General features: G+C 41.0%; 1 protein-coding gene and 1 pseudogene across 12 annotated transcripts in view; both read right to left on the minus strand.

The window, feature by feature from the left end:
* The window catches only part of GRIA4 (glutamate ionotropic receptor AMPA type subunit 4), a 399,366-nt gene that overhangs the window by 285,135 nt on the left and 94,354 nt on the right, over positions 1-19,877 (minus strand). The gene's annotated exons all lie outside the window — the stretch shown is intronic.
* LOC112865895 (60 kDa heat shock protein, mitochondrial pseudogene) lies at positions 1,115-16,160 on the minus strand (annotated as a pseudogene).

The raw sequence follows: 19,877 nt of genomic DNA on the forward strand, positions 1-19,877 counted from the left end.
GCAGTAAACTCTTCCATATTGGTCTTAACAATATTTTCTTAGCTAGGTCTCCTCCAGCAAGAGCAACAAAAATAAACAATTGTGACAATATCAGGCTAAAAAGCTTTTCCACAGTGAAGGAAACCATCAATAAAATGAAGACACAAACAACCACATGGGAAAAGGTATTTGCAAATTATGTATCTGGTAAAGGGTTAATATCTAAAATATATGAAAAACTCATACAACTCAACACCATAAAAACAACCAGATTAAAAAATATGCACAGGATCTGAATAGAGATTTTTCCAAAGAAGACCTACAGATGGCCACAGACGCAACAAAAGATACTCAACATCACTAATTTTGAGGGAAAGGCAAATCAAAACCGCATGAGATATACCACTTCACACCTGTCAGGAGGGCTAGTATCAAGAAGACAAGAGACAGCAAGGGTCAGGTAGGAAGTGGTTAAAAGGGAATCCTTAGGCACCTCTGGTGGGAATGTCAACTGAGGCAGCCACTGTGGAGAACAGTATGGAGGTTCCTCAAAAAGTAAAAATAGAACTACCATATGATCCAGCGATTCCACTGCTGGATATTTATCCAAAAAACCCTCAAAAACATTAGTTCTGGGGCGCCTGGGTGGCTCAGTCGGTTGGGCGGCCAACTTTGGCTCAGGTCATGATCTCGCGGTCCGTGAGTTCGAGCCCCGCGTCGGGCTCTGGGCTGGCAGCTCAGAGCCTGGAGCCTGTTTCCGATTCTGTGTCTCCCTCTCTCTGAGCCTCCCCCGTTCATGCTCTGTCTCTCTCTGTTTCAAAAATAAATAAAACATTAAAAAAAAATTTTTTTAGAATACACCACCTTAAATCCTGTTTTATCAAGTTTTGTTGACTTGCTATTTTTCTTTTTTTTTTTTTTTTTAATTTTTTTTTTCAACGTTTATTTATTTTTGGGACAGAGAGAGACAGAGCATGAACGGGTGAGGGGCAGAGAGAGAGGGAGACACAGAATCTGAAACAGGCTCCAGGCTCCGAGCCATCAGCCCAGAGCCCGACGCGGGGCTCGAACTCACTGACCGCGAGATCATGACCTGGCTGAAGTTGGATGCTCCGACTGCGCCACCCAGGCGCCCTGACTTGCTATTTTTCTTACAGTTCATTTCTCTCACCTCTACCTCCACTGTTGGTATCGTAACCCAAAGCACCCTCAACAGCTGTCCTTTTCCGTCCCTCCCTGTGTCTTTTACAATGCTTCCTAATTTCAGGGTCTGATGTTGTCACATGTGGCAGAAATACCACAGAAGAAATGCTGTACCCTTGTGCCTTCCACAGGGTAGAGGTACACGATGCTGGCAGGTCTTAATAACTGGTGATGTCAACTTCAGTCACTGGGATAAGATGGTGTCCGCCAGATTTCTCCAGGGGCAAGGTGCATTTCCCCCCCTCAATTATTAAGAAGTATTTTGTGGAGAAATACTTAGAGACAACTCAGACATCCTGTTTCTTATCATAGCTTCACCTATTAGTTTTAGCATCCATCAATAATTCTTTCCTGCAACAATTACCGTTTTGTTTGCTTACCCGTGATTTTCTGTTTGCATCCTTTCTTCTACATTATTCATTGCAACTATATTGTAGACAAGGGCTGTCTCTTCTCCCCTATTTACTTATTTATTCAGTTCTTTACTGTTGACATCATTTGGGACTCATGGATATTTACTTATTCTTTGGTTGTCTAACCTTATGACCATTACTTGTTTTCTTTGTTGTTTTGTTCACATTGTCCCAGATTTTGGCCATTGGTAGCTTCTGTAAGTTGGCTACTGAATCCTTTGCCTCATGCTTTACCCAATCATTTTATAAACATTTCCTTGCTTTCTGATACAAGATGATCTTGCCTCATCCTATATTTTATCTGTTTTAGCCCTGTTACCATCCTTTTTTCTTTTTTTTTTAATGTTTATTTATTTTTTGAGAGACAGAGAGAGACCAAGCATGAGTGGGGGAGGGGCGGAGAGAGAAGGTGACACAGAATCCAAAGCAGGCTCCAGACTCTGAGCTGTCAGCACAGAGCCTGATGCGGAGCTTGAACTCACGAATCACGAGATCATGACTTGGGCTGAAGTCAGATGCTTAACCGACTGAGCCACCCAGGTGCCCCTGTAATCACCCATGTTTCTAAAAGTCATTGTCCTTTAATTGTAGAATGCTATTCAGGAATTAAGATCTGGATGCCAGGTGTCTTCATTGCCCCTGGAAAGTTCTTGCCTCCAGATCTTCTCAGTAGACAGAGCTAGGAAACACATGTATGGACACTCAACACACACATACATATTATAATTATTTCTATACCTAAGGTTCTGTATATATATTGAAGCCATGGGTTCATACTTACACGTCCAATTTTAGGGCTCTTTCTAGCATTTCCCCTTTTCTTATTTGTAACCCGGCTCTTATTACCTACAATATATTTACCTATCTGCTAAATCTTAGTATGCACATAGTATTTCAGAATCTCTAGTCAATACGTTTGTTAAAAACAAATTTACACAATATAGTGTATGTGGTGGGGGATATATTTGCATATGGTATGCAATCAAAATTTGTCCCTCACATCACTTAATTATTGTCTTCTCTACCCCCTTCGATATAGTTATGTCATTCATTTATAACACCGTCAGGTAAATTTGTTATTTTTTTGTATTCTATTTTGGGTTCCCCCACATCCTGGTCGGTTTTATTTATTTATGTTTTGGGGTATGTCCTAAAAGACAGTGCTATACAGAAAACGAAGAGAAGTTTCATTCTGTTCACATTCTTGAACTGCCACTCCTACCCAACTTATGTTGGCAACCGATCTCATTAGTTTCTGGTTTATTTTTCTATATTTCTTTTGAAGACATTAGTGGATAAATGTGTATTTTCTCATTCTCCCTTTTTCATTACATAAAGAATAGCACATTATAGACACCTTCACAATGTATTTCTTGTTCATTTTTTTTTTTTTTTTTTGGTGAATGTACAAATAGCCTTGTATTTAACAATACAAAATAAATTACCTGTAGGCATGGACAATGGCAGTGATAGATCATTCTATATTGTTAAATGAAACTAGTAACTATGGGTATATTGAATTTCTTAACATCAGCCAGCCTTTTCAACTTCTTTAACTGACTTCTCTAAAATTACTGGTGAGAAACATTGCCTCAAGCACCCTGTCATAGTTTATTAGTAATGGTGAAGCACTATTCTAGAAAGTAGAACATATCCTCCCTGACCATTCCACCTGTTCCATGGTCCTTCTCTTCAGCACCCGATAAAACAGTTCTTATTAACTTGGTTGGATCAATGATTCATTTCTCCACCACATTCACAAAATCTCCAAGGAGAGTATCAGAACCAACTTTTGAGAAACTTAGCATAATTATCTCAACTATCAATGATCCTACAACAACTACTTTCTTAGTAATGACCTTTGTAAGCATATTTTTAAACGCTTATTTCTTTATTTATTTTGAGAGAGACAGAGAGACAGAGACAGAGAGAGACAGAGAGACAGAATCCCAAGCAGGCTCCATGCTGTCAAAACAGAGCCCGATGCATGGCTGTATCCCATGAACCATGACATCATGACCTGAGCTGAAATCAAGAGTTGGACACTTAACTGACTGAGCCACCCACACACCCTGTTTGCAAGAATTTTGAGTGTTCTTTTAGTAATTTCTGTATCATTGAAAATATCTTCATTAGCTGGAATTAGCAAGTCTCAGGCTGGAATGCACTGAAGAATAACACAACCCACTCCCAGAACAACGCCTTCTTCAACAGCTTACATGTAGTATTGAGGGCATATGCAGGTCTTTCTTTTCATTCACTTCCACATCACTTGTCCCACCAACCTGCAGCAGAGCTACTCGATCTAGAAGTTTTTCAAGATACTCATTCAATTTTTCCTTTTCATAATTACCAGTTATGATATGTAACTGCTCAATGATTTCTTGAATAGATTTTTCAATTTGAGTCTGTTACCTTTTCCCTTCGAGCACACTGGCTAATTTTTGGTCACAATGACAGCTCTATCCAACTTTTCCTAAGTGTGTGACTGAGCATCAAGATTTAGGGTCAACCTTCCTTCTCTGAACACTGAACCACCAGCATCAATAGCCATGTGTCTAAGTAGGTTTTTCCACTGTCACCAAAACCTGGAGATTTGACTGCTATAATCTGAAAACCAAGTTTTAGACTATTCAAAATGGGTGTATTTAGAGCTTCTCCATTAACATCTTCAGTAATTATTATGAAGGGCTTACAATAAGCATTGATAATTTCAACTGCAGGTATAATGGAGTAGACACCAGACATTTTCTTTTCACCCAATAGAACACAGGCATTCACATTTCTGAGCTTCTGATGTATACTAAGTATGAAGAAACATAATCAAACTACAATCCAGTAATTTATAATTCATTATTCAGTGTTTCCCATCTTCTGGTGTCTGTACATCCTTCCTTTCAATCTTTTTCACTGTACAAGAAATGATATTGCTCATTTCTTGGCTTGCAGAAATAATAGCAACCTAAGTGATTTCTCTGGGGCTCAACACAGGTTTGAACTGCTTCTTAAATTCATCAATCACAGCATCTACAGCTAACACCACACCTTTCCTAATTTCCACTAGATTAGCACCTTGGCTAACCTCCAAGCCTTCCTTGGCAAGAGAGGATACTGATGTGGTAGCAGTGGTGGGGGATCTCTGGTCTTTTTCTTTGTGTTAGTGGCAACATCTTGAACAAGTAGAGTCCACACATTGTTATCTTTATCCTTTAAGTCAATTGAGACTGATACTCTGGGACTACTCACTCACTAATAATTGCTAATCATCACTCCAGCATCAGCTCAAAGCATTAAGGCTCAGATACCTGCACCAAATTTTACATCTTTGGCATAAGCCTGAGTGAGACGAGGAACCACTGCCTGCACAGTGGCCTCACCTGGTGAGGCTGTGGGCGTGCACCTGAAGAGGCAAGGGAGGCAGTGCTCAGCACACAGAGCAATCAGTCCGTGCCCCCTCTCTGTGCTATGTCACCGTCTGTGTCACCCAGTGGCTTCCATCCCTTTCCTGGTGGCCCAGGCCTGGCAATCTGCATGCACCATGCATATTTTTGTTTTGAATGTTAACAATAAGTCTTGGAAATGTCCCCATATTATTTCATTCAGGTCTTCATTCTTTTTCAGTTTCTTGGTACTCTACTGTGTGGATGCATCATACTTTAATCAAACACTATCCTGTGTATGGGCAATTTAATTGCTTCTGATATGATACAAATCAAATAACCCTGCAGGGAAGAACCTTGTGTAAACATAGTATTTGAGGAGTACCTTTCAGAACAGATTCCTAGTAGTGGGATTGCTTGATCAAACCATACACACATATAAAGTTCTGTTATTAAACTTCCACCAGAAGGACTGTGCCAGTTTACATTCTCACTAATAATATAGGACACTCCTTGTTTAGCCACAGCCTCACCAAGAGGATATGTTGTCATACTTTTTAATTTTTACCCATCTGATCACTGAGAAATGACATTATTTTAATTTGTATTTTTCTAAGTATGTTTGAACTTGAAAAGATATTATACTTAAGGGCCATTTTTATCTTTTTTATATGTGTGAGTTTGTGCTGATGTCTATTTCATATTTTCCATTGTTTTTCAGTTTCTTTTTCTTTGATTTTAAGAGTTCTTAATATATTGAGATTATCAGCTCTTTGTGTTACATGCTACAAATATTTTCTTCTAGTTTATCAATTATCTATGATATTGTGAAGACATTCATCCCTGTGTTCTTCTAGTTCTTACATGTTTTCATTTTTTATGTTTAAATTCTTGATCTCTGGAGTTTACTCTGGTATATCTTATAAGAACTGTATCAAAAATTTTTTTCCAAATGGTTACTCAGATGTTCTACAACCATTACTTAAAAAGTCCATCTGGGGTGCATGGTTGGCTCAGCTGGTTAAGCCTCCGACTTGAGCTCAGGTCATGATCTTGCAGGTCTTGAGTTCAAGTGCTGCATCAGACTCTGTGCTAACAGTGCATAGCGTGGAGCCTGCTTTGAGATCTGTGTCTCCCTCTTTCTCTGCCCCTCCCCTGCTCATTCTCTACCCCCCCCTTTCAAAAATAAGTAAACATTAAAAAAAAAGTCCATCTGTGACCCAAAGAGAGTAGCTGTATCATAGAATATGTTCCTTACGTACTTAGATCTATTTCTGGGTTTTCTACTCTGTTCCCCTGGCCTCACTGTCTGCTTATGTGTCAGTGCCACACTAATTTAATTATGGGTACTTTGAAGTACACCTTTATACCTTTATATCCAGGGGAGGGGGAGGGGCTCATAGCTTCTCATAGATTTTCTTTTTCAGTGTTTTCCTGCTTCTTCTTAAATGTTTTTCCATATGAACTTGATTATCAATTTGTCTTATACCACACACACACACACACACCCCAACTGCTCGTGTTTTGATAAGGACTGAGTTACGTTTATAAATTAATTTAGGAAGAACTGAAATTTTTATAACATTGCATAATCTAATACAAGAAAAGGAAATGTCTGTCCACCTGTTCAAGTCCTCTCCTGTGTCTTTCTGTTTTGTTTTAAAATTTTCTTCATGAAGTTTCTTATCACTTAAATACTTCATCTTCTTTGTTGGAGTTGTTATAGGGTTTTTCCCCCACTCATCCACATCTTTCTTAGGCTGCTTGAGAAACTCTCAGCAAATACCCATGTCCTCCTCCAATGCTCTCTCTACATTGGATCCAGAGTTATCTCTAAAAAATGTAAATTTGTTCATTTTCTTTCAAAGATTTTGAAAAGCTTCTGCATTTATTAAGATGAAGACCAAATTCCTAATTAGGCCCACCCAGTCCCCCATCTTCCGGCCCTCACAGATGGCCACTTTGTGGGCTTTAACCACACTAGCCACTTTTCTTTCTTTTTTTTTTTTTTAATTTTTTTTTTTCAACGTTTATTTATTTTTGGGACAGAGACAGAGCATGAACGGGGGAGGGGCAGAGAGAGAGGGAGACACAGAATCGGAAGCAGGCTCCAGGCTCTGAGCCATCAGCCCAGAGCCTGACGCGGGGCTCGAACTCCCGGACCACGAGATCGTGACCTGGCTGAAGTCGGACACTTAACCGACTGTGCCACCCAGGCGCCCCTAGCCACTTTTCTTTCTATGGGGCCTTTGCCCCCTCCCCGCTCAGGCTATAGAGCTTGAAGAGCAGAGCACCTGCCCCAGCCCCTCCAGTCAAGGTCAGGAAAGAAACCTGGAGAGTGAAGACATGGGTGGCCACGGTTCAGAGAGGAATCCCAGAAGTCTGGCTTCTCATGCATTTGGAGAAAACACGTATATGTGAGTGTGGATGCTGTGGAAATAGTAAGAAGAACCACCACCACCACCCCCCCCCACACCCCACACACACAGCAACAATGCATGGAACTGTACTATCAGGTGATGGTGAACCCTTCTAGTGAAGAAAAGGAGAGTGGTGAGTGACTGCCCATTCTCTCCAGCAGCACCCGGAAAACTAAGACAGGACCTCTGTGACTGGGGGAAGGGAGGAGATCTGCAAAGAGGCAGGTAAGAGTATGAATGAGCATGGAGGGGATGCAGTTCCTGCTTCTTCAGGACTTCAGGAGGAAGCCCTCCCATGAGCCCCTGGATGTCCCTCACCTGAGGGTCTCTCTACCTGGTCTGCAGGCACCCTCAATGCCCCAAGTGTTACTCACACACTGAGTAGGCTCTTTGGGTGCGCCCCTAAGTACAGCAGCTGAGAGGCCCAAAGCAGGCCAGGGTCTGTGGGCAACGGAGAAATCACAAATTTGAGCTACAGTGCCACCTTCTGGAAAATTACAGAGAGCTTTCTAGTAGCTAGGTGGGAGAATACATAAAAAGACATAAAAGACATAAAAACTAATTTAGAATTCTGCCAGGGGCGCCAGGGTGGTTCAGTCAGTTAAGCCTCTGACTCGTGATTTTGGCTTGGGTCATGATCTCACGGTTCGTGATTTCGAGCCCCATGTTGGGCTCTGCACTGACAGTGTGAAGCCTGTTTGGGATTCTCTCTCTCCCTCTCTCTTCGCCCCTTCCATACTCATTGTCTCTCTCTCTCTCAAAATAAATAAATAAACTTAAAAAAAAAAAAAAAAAAAGAACTGTGCCACAAGAGGGAGCAAGAAGAGTGGAATTACCTGGGGTTTTCACAAAGACTGAAAACCCCAGGTAATAACAGCACCATTGAACAGAATACCCCTCCCTACCTAGAGGCAACTAGGAGAGAATTTTGCTACTTCAGATGCAAAGGCAGCAGTGTTAAAAATACAAGAAACATGAAAAACCAAGAAGGCATGTTATCATCAAAAGATAACAATAATTCTCCAATAACTGAGCTCAAGGTAATGACGTTTTATGAACTAGCTGATAAAGAATTCAAAATAGCTGGGGTGCCTGGGTGGCTGAGTAGGTAGAGCGCCCAACTTTGGCTCAGGTCATGATCTCACGGCTCGTGGGTTCAAGCCCCACATTGAGCTCTGTGCTGACAGCTCAGAGCCTGGAGCCTGCTTCAGATTCTGTGTCTCCCTCTCTCTCTGCCCCTCTCCTACTCACATTCTGTCTCTGTCTGTCTCTCTCTCTCAAAAATAAACATTAAAAATTAAAAAAAAAGAATTCATAATAGTTGTTTTTGAAAAAGTCAGTGAGCTACAAGGAAACTCAGAAAGGCAATTCAACAAAATCACACACACAAAAAAAATGCAGAAATTCTGGAGCTGAAGAATGCAATGAATGAAATTTAAAATGCATCTGCAGCGAGCATAACAACTGGAAGACAGAAGAGGCAACTTGGAGGGTAGGAGTTTGTAAATAAATCATTTAGAGGAGAACAAAGAATAATGTAGAAAAGAGAATATCTATGTGATCTATGGGATTTCATCAAAAGAACAAATATTGGGGCGCCTGAGTGGCTCAGACGGTTAGACGGCTGACTTCGGCTCAGGTCATGATCTCTCAAACTCAGGTTTGTGAGTTCGAGCCCCACATCAGGCTCTGTGCTGACAGCTCAGAGCCTGGAGGCTGCTTCAGATTCTGTCTCTGCCCCTCCTCTGCATGCTCTCTCTCTCTCAAAAATAAACATTGAAAAAAAAAAAAAAGAACAAATATTAGGGTAATCAGGGATCCAGAACAAGAGAGGGTAAAGGAGGCTGAACATTTATTTAAAGAAATAATATCTCACAACCTCCTAAGCCTTGGGACAGAATCGGGCATCCAACTTCGTAAAGCTAATAGATCACCTTATTATCTCAACGCAAACAACCTTCCGTAAGACACATGATAACAAAACTGCCAGTAACCAAAGATACAGAAAGAATCCTAAAAGCAGCCATATATTAAGAGATTATAACCTACAAAATAATTCCTATTAAACAATCAATATAAATGAATCAGTATCGTGTATGAAATAAACATACAGAAATCAGGAGCACTAACAATTATACAATAATAACAAAACATCTGAAAAAGAAATTAAGAAACTATGACATTCACAACAGCCTCAAAAACAATAAAATATTTAGGAATAAATTTAACCAATGTCAGGAAAGAGGTGTATAATGAAAACAACATGACTTGAAGAAGACACAAATAAATGGAAAAATACCCTGTGATGTGGATCAGAAAAAATAATGTTGTTAAAGGCACATAGTACTCAAAGACATCTATAGGTTCCATGCAATTTCTATCAAAAGTCCAATGGGATTTTCCATAGGAAAAGAAAGAAAACTCTCCTAAAATTTGTATGAATCCACAAAAGACCCCAAAGAGCCAAAACAATCATGAGAAATAACAAAGCTGGAGGCATCACACTTGTTGATTTCATACCATAGGCCAATGGAACAGAATCAAGAGCCCAGAAATAAACTCCTACATCTATTGTCAACTAGTATTTGACAAGGAAGGCAGGAACACTCAATGGGGAAAGGATAATCTCTATAACAAATGGTGCTGGGAAAACTCATAACCACATGGAAAAGCTTTAAACTGAACCCTGATATTATACCACACTGAAAAATTTTCTCAAAATGGGTTAGAGATATAAACATAAGATCTGATACTGTAAAACTCCTAGAAAAAAAACATGGAAACGTCTTTAACGTTGGTCTTGGCTCCTTGACGCTCGTGTTGATTGCTATACTCATTTTTCATTTCTCTCTCTCTCCTCAGGCCTCCCTATTCCTGAAAGCTTGAAACTGAACCCTGATGTTACACCACACTGAAAAATTTTCTCAAAATGGATTAGAGATATAAACATAAGATCTGATACTGTAAAACTCCTAGAAAAAAACCATGGAAACCCCTTTAACGTTGGTCCTGGCTCCTTGACGCTCGTGTCGATTGCTCTACCCATTCCCTCATTTCTCTCTCTCTCTCCTCAGGCCTCCCTATTCCTGAGACATAGCAATATTGAAATTAGGCCAGTTAACCCTACAGTGGCATCTAAGTGTTCAAGTGCAAGGAAGAATCACATTTCTCACGTTCAATCAGAAGCTAGAGACGATTATGCTCAGGGAGGGGGGCATATAGAAAGCCAAGATGGGCCAAAAGCTAGGCCTCTAGTGCCACACAGTTAGTTAGCCAGGTTGTGAAGAACAAGAGAAAGTTCTTGAAGAAAATGAAAAGTGCTACTTCAATGAACACAGAAATGATTTAAAAAAATCAGCCTTCTTACTGATATGGAGAAAGTTCTAGTGGTCTGGATAGAAGAACCAGCCACAACATTCCCTTCAGCCAAAGCCTAACCCAGAGCAAGGCCCTAACTCTCTTCAGTTATGTGAGGACCGAGAGAGAAGAAGCTGCAGAAGAAAAGTGTGAAGCGAGCAGAGGCTGGTTTGTGAGGTTTAAGGAAAGAAGCCATCTTTGCAACATAAAAGTGCAGGTGAAGCAGCAAATGCTGATGTAGAGCCTACGGTGAGTTGTTATTCAAAAGGCCCAGCTAAGGGAACTAATGAAGGGGACTACGCTAGACAAAAGAGTTTTGATGTAGATGGAACAGCCTTCTCTAAGGAGAAGATGCCTTCTAGAACTCTCCTAGCTAGAGAGAAGTCAATGCCTGGCCTCAGAGCTTCACAGGACAGGCTGACTCTCTTGTTAAGGGTTAATGCAGCTGGTGACTCAGTGTTGAAGCCTATGGTCATGTTCCACTCTGAAAACCCTAGTCCCCTCCAGGATAATGCTCAATCTACTGTGCCTCTCTTCTATAAATGGAGCCACAAAGCATGGATGACAGCACATTTGTTTACAACATCATTTACTAAATATTTTAAGCCCATTATTAGGATCCAGTACTCAGAAAAGACCCCTTTCAAAATGTTATTGCTGATTGACAATGCACCTGGTCACCCAAGAGCTTTGATGGAGATGTCCAATGACATCAATGTGGTTTTCATACATGCTAACACAACACCCATTCTGCAGCCCATGGATTGAGAAGTAATTTCAACTTTCAAGATCTGTTGTTTAAGAAATACATTTTGTAAGGCTCTAGTTGCCATAGACAGTGATTCCTCTGATGTGTCTGGGCAATGTAAATAGAAAATGTTCTGGAAAGGATTCACTTGTCTTGATGTCAATAAAAACATTCATGTTTCATGGTCAAAATGTCAACATTAACATGAGTTTGGAAGAAGTGGATTCCAACCCTCATGGACGACTTTGAGGGATTCAAGACTTACGTGGAGGAAGTCACTGCAGATGTGGTGGGAACAGCAAGAAAAGGAGAATGAGAAGTGGGGCCTCAATATGTGACTGAATTGCTTCAATCTCGTGATAAAATGTCAGCAGACGAGGCATTGCTTCTTATGGACAAGCAAAGCAAGTGGCTTCCTGAGATGGAATCTACTGGTGAGGATGCTGTGAAGACTGTCGAGATGACAACCAATGATTTAGAATATGACATTAACTAAGTTGATGAAACAGCAGCAGAAGTTGAGAAGAGAGATTAATTCTGAAAGAAGTTCTGCTGTGGGTAAAATATATCAAACAGACCTGCATTCTATAGAGAAATGTTCATAAAAGGAACCGCCAATCGATGGGGCACAAGCTTCACTGCTGTCTTATTTGAAGAAATTTCCATGGCCACCTCAGCCTTCAGCAGCACCACCCTGAAGGGTCAGCAGTCCTCAACATCAGGCAAGACCCTCCACCAGCAAAAAGATTCTCACTCACGGAAAGCTAAGATGGTGGTTAACAAATTTTAGGAATAAAAGTCTTTTAAAATTAAGATATGCACATTGCTTTTTAGACATAATGCTATTGCACACTCAATAGACTACAGTATAGCATAAACATAACTTTTATATGTATTGGGAAACCAAAATATTTATTTGACTTGCTTTATGGTGGTGGTCTGGAAATGAACCCACAATACCTCCGAGGTATGCCTGTATACGGAAAGAAAATGAAAACAGGACAAAGAAGAGATGTGTACACTCCCATAGTTTTGCAGCATTATTCATAATATCTAAGATATGGAAACAACCAAAGTATCCATCAACAGATAAATGGATAAAGAAGATGTGGTATATACATATAGTGAAATAATATTCAGTCATGAAGAAGAAAGAAATCCTACCATTGCAACAACATGGACAGACTTAAAAAGGATTATGCTGAACGACACTAGTCAGAGAAAGACAAATACTGTATGATATCACATATATATGCAATCTAAACAAGTAAACAAACAAACAAACTCATAAAAACAGAAAATAGAATGATGGTTACAAGGGAGTTGAGGGTGGAAAAATTGGGGGAGTGTTGTTTAACGATATAAACTTGCAACCAGTAGATACGTAATTCCTAGAGACACGAGGCAGAGAATGGGGATTATAAACAATTTAGTATTGTACATTTCAAAGCTGCTAAGAGACTTTAAGTAGTTGTTCCCATCATAAAAAGGAAATGGTAATGATGAGACATGACAGAGGTCGTAGTGAGTGCTATGGTGGTAATAATACTGCAATATAGGAGTGTATCAAACCAACGTGGGCCACACCCTACAATACACAAGGCTGTATGTCAATTATCTCTCACTGTTAGAAAACACTATATGTGTTATGTATTCTTAGTACTGCGATTTGTTAATACCTAAAAACTATTTTATTGTATGAGTTTTTTTCCATTCCCTTTCCACCAGCCATTAGTTTTACATTTTCCTCATTCTTTGGTTTTCCTATTATCTTTATGATCACTATTATTTTTGTTTGGTTTTGTAAGTATATATACACATGCATTTAAAATTATCTGGGGCTCCTGGGGGGCTCAGTCGGTTGAGTGACTTTGGCTCAGGTCATGATCTCCCGGCTCACGGATTCGAGCTCCATGTGGGGCTCTGTGCTGACAGCTCGGAGCCTGGAGCCTGCTTCAGATTCTGTGTCTCCCTCTCTCTCTGCCCCTTCCTCACTCAAGCACTGTCTCTCTCTCTGTCTCTCTCAAACATAAGTAAACATTAAAAACATATTCTAAAAAATAAGTAAAATAAAATTATCTTACAGTTATATTTATCCATTTATCTTTGTATTTTCTTGGAGTGCTCCAGATTCATCTCAATATTTGGATATTCAATTCTATTTTCCATTTATTTTCTATTTAATTAATTGGAACTTGTAGTTTATCTTTGAAGGTGTAATGATAAGTTAACTTTTCTCCAATGAGTAGAAAGAGTATTCACATAAGAATGTTAAGTGGCTATGTAAAAATTAATATATATCTGTACTCAAATATTTACTCTTCAGGAAAAATATAAATAAGAAAATGTGTAGTTTTTTAAAATTTGTTTATGTGTGTATTTATTTATTTATTGACAGAGAGAGAAAGAGCACGCACACATACAAGTGGGGAGGGGCAGAGAGAGAAGGAGAGAGAGAATCTCAAGAAGGCTCTGGGCTGACAGCAGAGAGCCTGACGCGGGGCTTGATCTCATGAACCATGAGATCATAACCTGAGCCAAAGTCAGGCACTTAACCAACTGAGCCACCAGGTGCCCCAAGAGTTTATAGTTTTAAGTCATACCCCAATTTTAGGGGAAGTCATCTTTAAGTTCCATAGTATCAGGTCAGAATGTGTAGTAAGCTTATTAATTTGTTCATTTTCAGGTGCTGTCACACATCCAACAATTAACACTTTTCAGGGGGAAGAGGCTAAGAGAAGGTGCAATCTTAATCAATGATTTCCCCACACTATTTAATTGCATTCAAGGAGGTTAAAAATTGTTTGCTCACACCTGCTGGAAGTACCAGCCAATACCTTAAATAAACTTCATTTCCTATTCATATGAACACACACACTGTCTTTAATAATGGAACGGAATTCTTGATGGACATGGAATGGATACATACTGCCTTGAGATCAACGCTTTACTTTAAAATCACACAGGTACATATTGTAAAGCCTCTAATTGTCTTGAAGGATCTGTGAACTTCCAAAAGTGACTTCTAAGCAGGTAAAATACGGACACTTATCCCTCACTATCTCCATGCATATAAACACCCTTTCATTGTGATTAAGAACTCATTGAACACATAATGCTGAACATTTACTGTGTGCCTAGCACTGTGTCAAGCTCAGAAGGTATATTTGCAGTCCAGTGGGTAAAGAGGAAAGTAAGAAAAGCATTTCAGGGGCACCCGGGTGGCTGAGTCAGTTAAGTATCCAACTTCGGCTCAGGTCATGATCTCACGGTTTGTGCGTTCAAGTCCCGCGTTGGGCTCTGTGCTGACAGCTCGGAGCCTGGAGCCTCCTTCAGATTCTGTGTCTCCCTGTCTCTGCCCCTCCCCTGCTCTCTCTCCATCTCTTTCAAAAATGAATAAAACATTAAAAATTTACTTTTAATTTTTTTTTGGTGTTTATTTATTTTTGAGAGAGAGAGTGAGAAAGGGGCAGAGAGAGGAGACATGGAATCCGAAACAGGCTCCAGGCTCTGAGCTGCGGCACAGAGCCCGACGTGGGGCTCGAACTCACGAATCATGAGACCATGATCTGAGCCAAAGTCAGACACTTAACTGACTGAGCCACCCAGGCATCCCTAAAAAATTTATTTTTAAAAGAAAAGCATTTCAGCACTGCGTGTTCTCAGCCCTTAGCGCTTAGGGATAAGCACAGTATGACAAATGTGCAGGGTAAAAGATCCCTAATTCAGCCTCAGGGGGTTAGGAAATCTCTGAATAAGGCAGTCTTCAATGTAAAAATCAGAAACGGGAATAAACTCTAGTAAAAGTGAGGGAGGACTTTTACAAAGGGTAGGGAATAACGTGCACAAAGTCCAGGGTCAACACAGAATGTAACTGCTTCAGGGATTTTCTAGGTAACTCAAAATGACTGGAACTCAAAGGGATCTGGGGTAGTTGGGAGCCTGGAAAATGAGCAGGTGTCTATTCATGCGTGTTGCCTCATGCCAGGCTCAAGAATTTGACTTAGCTCTCAAGATTTATCTTCAGAGACGCTGATATGGATATACATTTTTGTGTTGTTAGGAGAATGCACTGCAGACGAGCCAGACCAGAGGCAGGAAAGCCAGTGAGGAGGTAATTAATGCATTTGTCTACACAAGACGTGAGGGGGGCCCAAACTAATTTAATGTCAGTGGGAATTGAAAGAAGAGGACAGTTTGAGGACAGAGCTGATTTGTCACTGTGAATGCTTGGATTTTAGGGGTAGGTTGTCAAGGAGGGTAGCCCAGCCCTGACCTGGACATGTAGGTAAATGTATTCATTGAAAAGTTGTCAGCATCTAAGTAATTGTCACATGGGATTTGCACACCATTGCTGGCAGGGAAGCTTAAAAGGGAGGCACGTAATTGGGCCACAAGGGGGTGAAACTGGTAATAGGAGTGATGTACTCTGGCTTCACAAGACGTGCCTGGCATCAGCCTGCAATTGCCAAAGCAACTGTCTCACTAAGTAGAGCAGGGGAAGGCCGTGTGGGAAAATTCTGGAACCTACCTAAGGCTCAAGAGTTATACCAAAAATGAGTGGATTCGTTTCCTTCTCTTTGTCGACAGTTATATAATTAATGCGTCACATCAGGTCGGTGGTTGTCAAAAATGCTTCTGCCGCTGCGAGCTGTATCATCATCTCAGAGGGACGCTTCTAGAAGCAGCTCCCTGCACTCCCCCTGTAACGCCAGCTTCATATAATAAACTATCACATCTCCGTGCTTTGTTAGGCAGTATATGACACGCACGGATTTACAACATTCATCCATTCATTCACTCAGCAAACATTTATCGAGTGTCCCACTAGCTCCTAGGCACTGTTCCAGGCATGGGGAATAAAACAGTGAATAAAACAAAGCTTGTGCCTTCACAGAGCTTTTGGTGATGGAAGACGATTAATATGCCAGATGGTGAAAAATGTGATGAAGAATGATAAATCAGGGTACGAAGAATGTCAGGTGTGGGCTGTGGTGGACAGCTGTGCCATTTCTAAGGTAACTAGGGTGGTTATGATGAGCCTGTCTGATGAGATGATGTTCCGACCGGGCGAAGGGTCGAGGGAATGCATCGTGTGGATATCCATGGGACAAGTGTCTCCAACCGAAGGATTAGCAAGGGCAGAGGCTCTGCAGGATCAAAGCAGGAACATACTCCCATACTCATGGAACAGCAAGAAATTTTACTGTGCCTCCACGATATATACGCTAGGGTCCTGTGCAATCTCTAGGAAGGAAAACGGAGATGAATAAGCATAGATTTTGCCCTCAAGGAGTGTATTCTTAAATACAGGAGCTAAAAGAGGTAGACAGTCGAAGGTGTCAATATAAAGAAAAAGTTATAATATTACTTCTGGTAGAGTGGCTTAGGAAAAACGAAACACTGCTTGAAAACCGGAAGAGCAACAGATACCAATGTTGTGTCCATTCCCAAATGACCCAGAAGGTGGATGATACCTGAAGTCATGGTCATGCTCATAGGTCATTACGGTCATGTGATACGATCTCGTCCCAGGCAGCACAGCTTATTTCCTGAGTTATTCTAGCAACCTTGCTCATAGGTTCTCCTGAAAATCAAATAGCAAGTTTGGAGCACCCAAAGGGATGCTGCTGGTCTTTTCCCCGGTCCATCCTGCACATGTAGCACATGGAAAGGGTCTTCAGGAAAGGTTTCCCGAGGGAACGGCTACATCAAGAGAAACTATGTGCCCCGAGTTGAAATGATATTCATGAAAACATAAGTCTTGACGATTTCAGCATTAATCAAGAGTAGAAATGAGGACAAGTGTACTGGGAGGAAGCTGTGTATATACCCTCAAATAATACACTGCAGCCGGGAGGAAGTTAGGAGACGCCGGCACAGACAGACCGAAGTGACACAGCATATTCAGAGACTGGGTGGCTTTTTTGTGTGAAGATTTGGGATCGACTTCCCATCTAAATGGATGCCCTTTAAACGGCAGCATGTTCTGTGAATAGTGGTGGCAGCTGCAAAATCAAAGAATCATCACGGCATGTGCTCAGGGAGAGGGCCCGTGGTTCAGAGAGCAGTCTTTCCACCACGCCTGCACGTGCATCGTCATGAGCGTCCGGGGTCATCACCGAGAATGACCGACAACGGCACCATATGCACACAGTGCTGTCCCCTCATTTCCGAGGTGACTGTGCATATTCTCTCCAGTTTCCCGACACATGAGACACAAGAACTTTTCCTCGGTTTCACTGCAGTGCGCTCGAGGCCGCAATTACTTGCACATTGATTTGATCAAAGTCTCCCCTTGGTGTTTTATTGTGAGCAGTTCTACGTTACTAGGGAAACAGACTCGAGTCTGAGTCTCAATGAATGGCATCAAGGATTAAAATTACCTCCACCCCTACCTGAGCTCTACTATAGCCGCAGGACTGTTATCCTAATTTGAGGCTTCCCTACGCACAGGAAAGACTTCAGGCAAATTAAGAGATGCCACGTTTTTCTCTAAATTTCTACATAAAAATATTCATCCTATTTGGGGCACTGTTAGGAAGCTTTCAACCGTCACCTTATACCATTACTGCACGGAGTACATGTCACGTGAATAATTTTCATTATAGTAACCTAATAGTAACCTAATTAAATTACATTTTACGGCTCTACCATTCACTAAAAACTTCATGTGTCTGCACATCAAATCAAGAGTTGTGATAAATGAAAAATGGCTGCTGGGTATAAAATCAGTGCCACATTAGCAGAAACTTCTATAAAGAGATGGATTCACTTTCCTTATCTCTAGAATGATACGTGATTTCTAGAATGCTATTTCCCTATTTCTGGAACGTGAGAAACGCAGAGGAATCACCTCGTCTACAATAATAACCCATCCACACCCAGCCCCCATCCTCCAGCAGAGTGGCCAGCTGAATGTGTCGATGAATGAATGAGCACAGGTGTTTTGATTCCAGACAATTCAGATCATCGTGTTAGGGAGTGTTCAAGTTAGGGAGTATTTCACAGAGGTTCATAAAGCACGGTGCATTCTTTTCCGAAGCCCAGGCTTCCTGACCATCTGGAATATGCTGGCCTTCCTTACACCTTATCCTACCTCTTGGCTGGCTGAGTCCACACTCTTCTCAGGCTGATTTCAGCCTAGGGTTTCTTAACCTATTTTTCTTGAGTGAAACACAAGAGGCCTAAATTGTAGGCAAAAAAAATTGTAGGTGAGCATATGTGCATCTGAGCATTTTTCTGGAGCAGAAGAGAGAGAGCTTATGGCCTTTATCAGCTTTTCAGAGGGATGCTGTGTCCCAACACAGGTTAATAACTACCTTTAAGTGCCTTTTCACACATCATCAAAAAGTCACTCACTGTGTTCTGAAGGCTTTCTTTTTTTTTATTATTTGTTCCAGAAAATAATAAAGTAATAATTATGTTAGAAAATATAAACAATAGTTATTTTAGAATATGAAATATGTTAGCAGGAAAATGCTACTCTTTTATCTCTCAGATACCGCATTTTATGCAGGATAAAATAAACTTGAAAAGTCCTTACCAGATGCGAGCATTTCAGTACATTACATGTTAGTAAGAAGTAGTATCTTGCAAACTACAGAGTGCTTCTATTATCAAATGTGACACAACTTTAGTACACAAACTTCTTTTTCATACATTCTGAGCGCATCTAGGAAGCCCACAAGTATGATATGATGACTTTGTACAACAACTATTTGCACATTAAAGACAAAATGTTTGACTCATACAGATTTACTGCGGTCCTGCCTTGTGGTTAGGCTCAGTGGTCTATGTTCAAGTAGAGGCACAGGAGAATTAGACCCACCTTCATCCTGAGGGGTGTAGCCCAGCGTATGGAGAGAGGCAGTGATAAAGGCAAGTGAAAAGTCTTACTCAGAGGGCACACCAGGGGCCCTGGAGGAACCTAGGTCAAGTGCCTGACAAGTCTTTTGGGCTTGGAGGCAGTTTCCAAGATGAAGTAACTCCTCAGTAGCCGGTGTGAGTAACCCAGGAGACCCGAGATGGGGGAGAGACACTGAAAGATCAATGCATCAGGCAGCAGGGGCAGCCAATATAAACATCCAGACATGTCAGGGAGGTTGCCTTTTTACAGAACTAGAGATTTTATCAGGAGAATTGAAATGCCAAAGGTTTCAGCCTTTTAAAAGGATTTGCTTGCCTCTCATCCAGAGGGCAATGGGATCTATTAAAGACTTTAAATCAGAGGATGCAAAATTGTACACAAGAAAGTAAGGTTATGCAGCATTTAAAGTGTTCACAAGCTGGTGGAGGCACCCTGGAGAACAGCATGGTGGGGGGGGGGTCCTCATAAAGTTATAAATAGAACTGTCCAGGATCCAGCAATAGCACT

This window comes from Puma concolor, chromosome D1, assembly GCF_028749965.1.
Source record: "Puma concolor isolate L17-30 chromosome D1, mPumCon1.1.hap2, whole genome shotgun sequence".
Classification (NCBI taxonomy): Eukaryota; Metazoa; Chordata; class Mammalia; order Carnivora; family Felidae; genus Puma; species Puma concolor.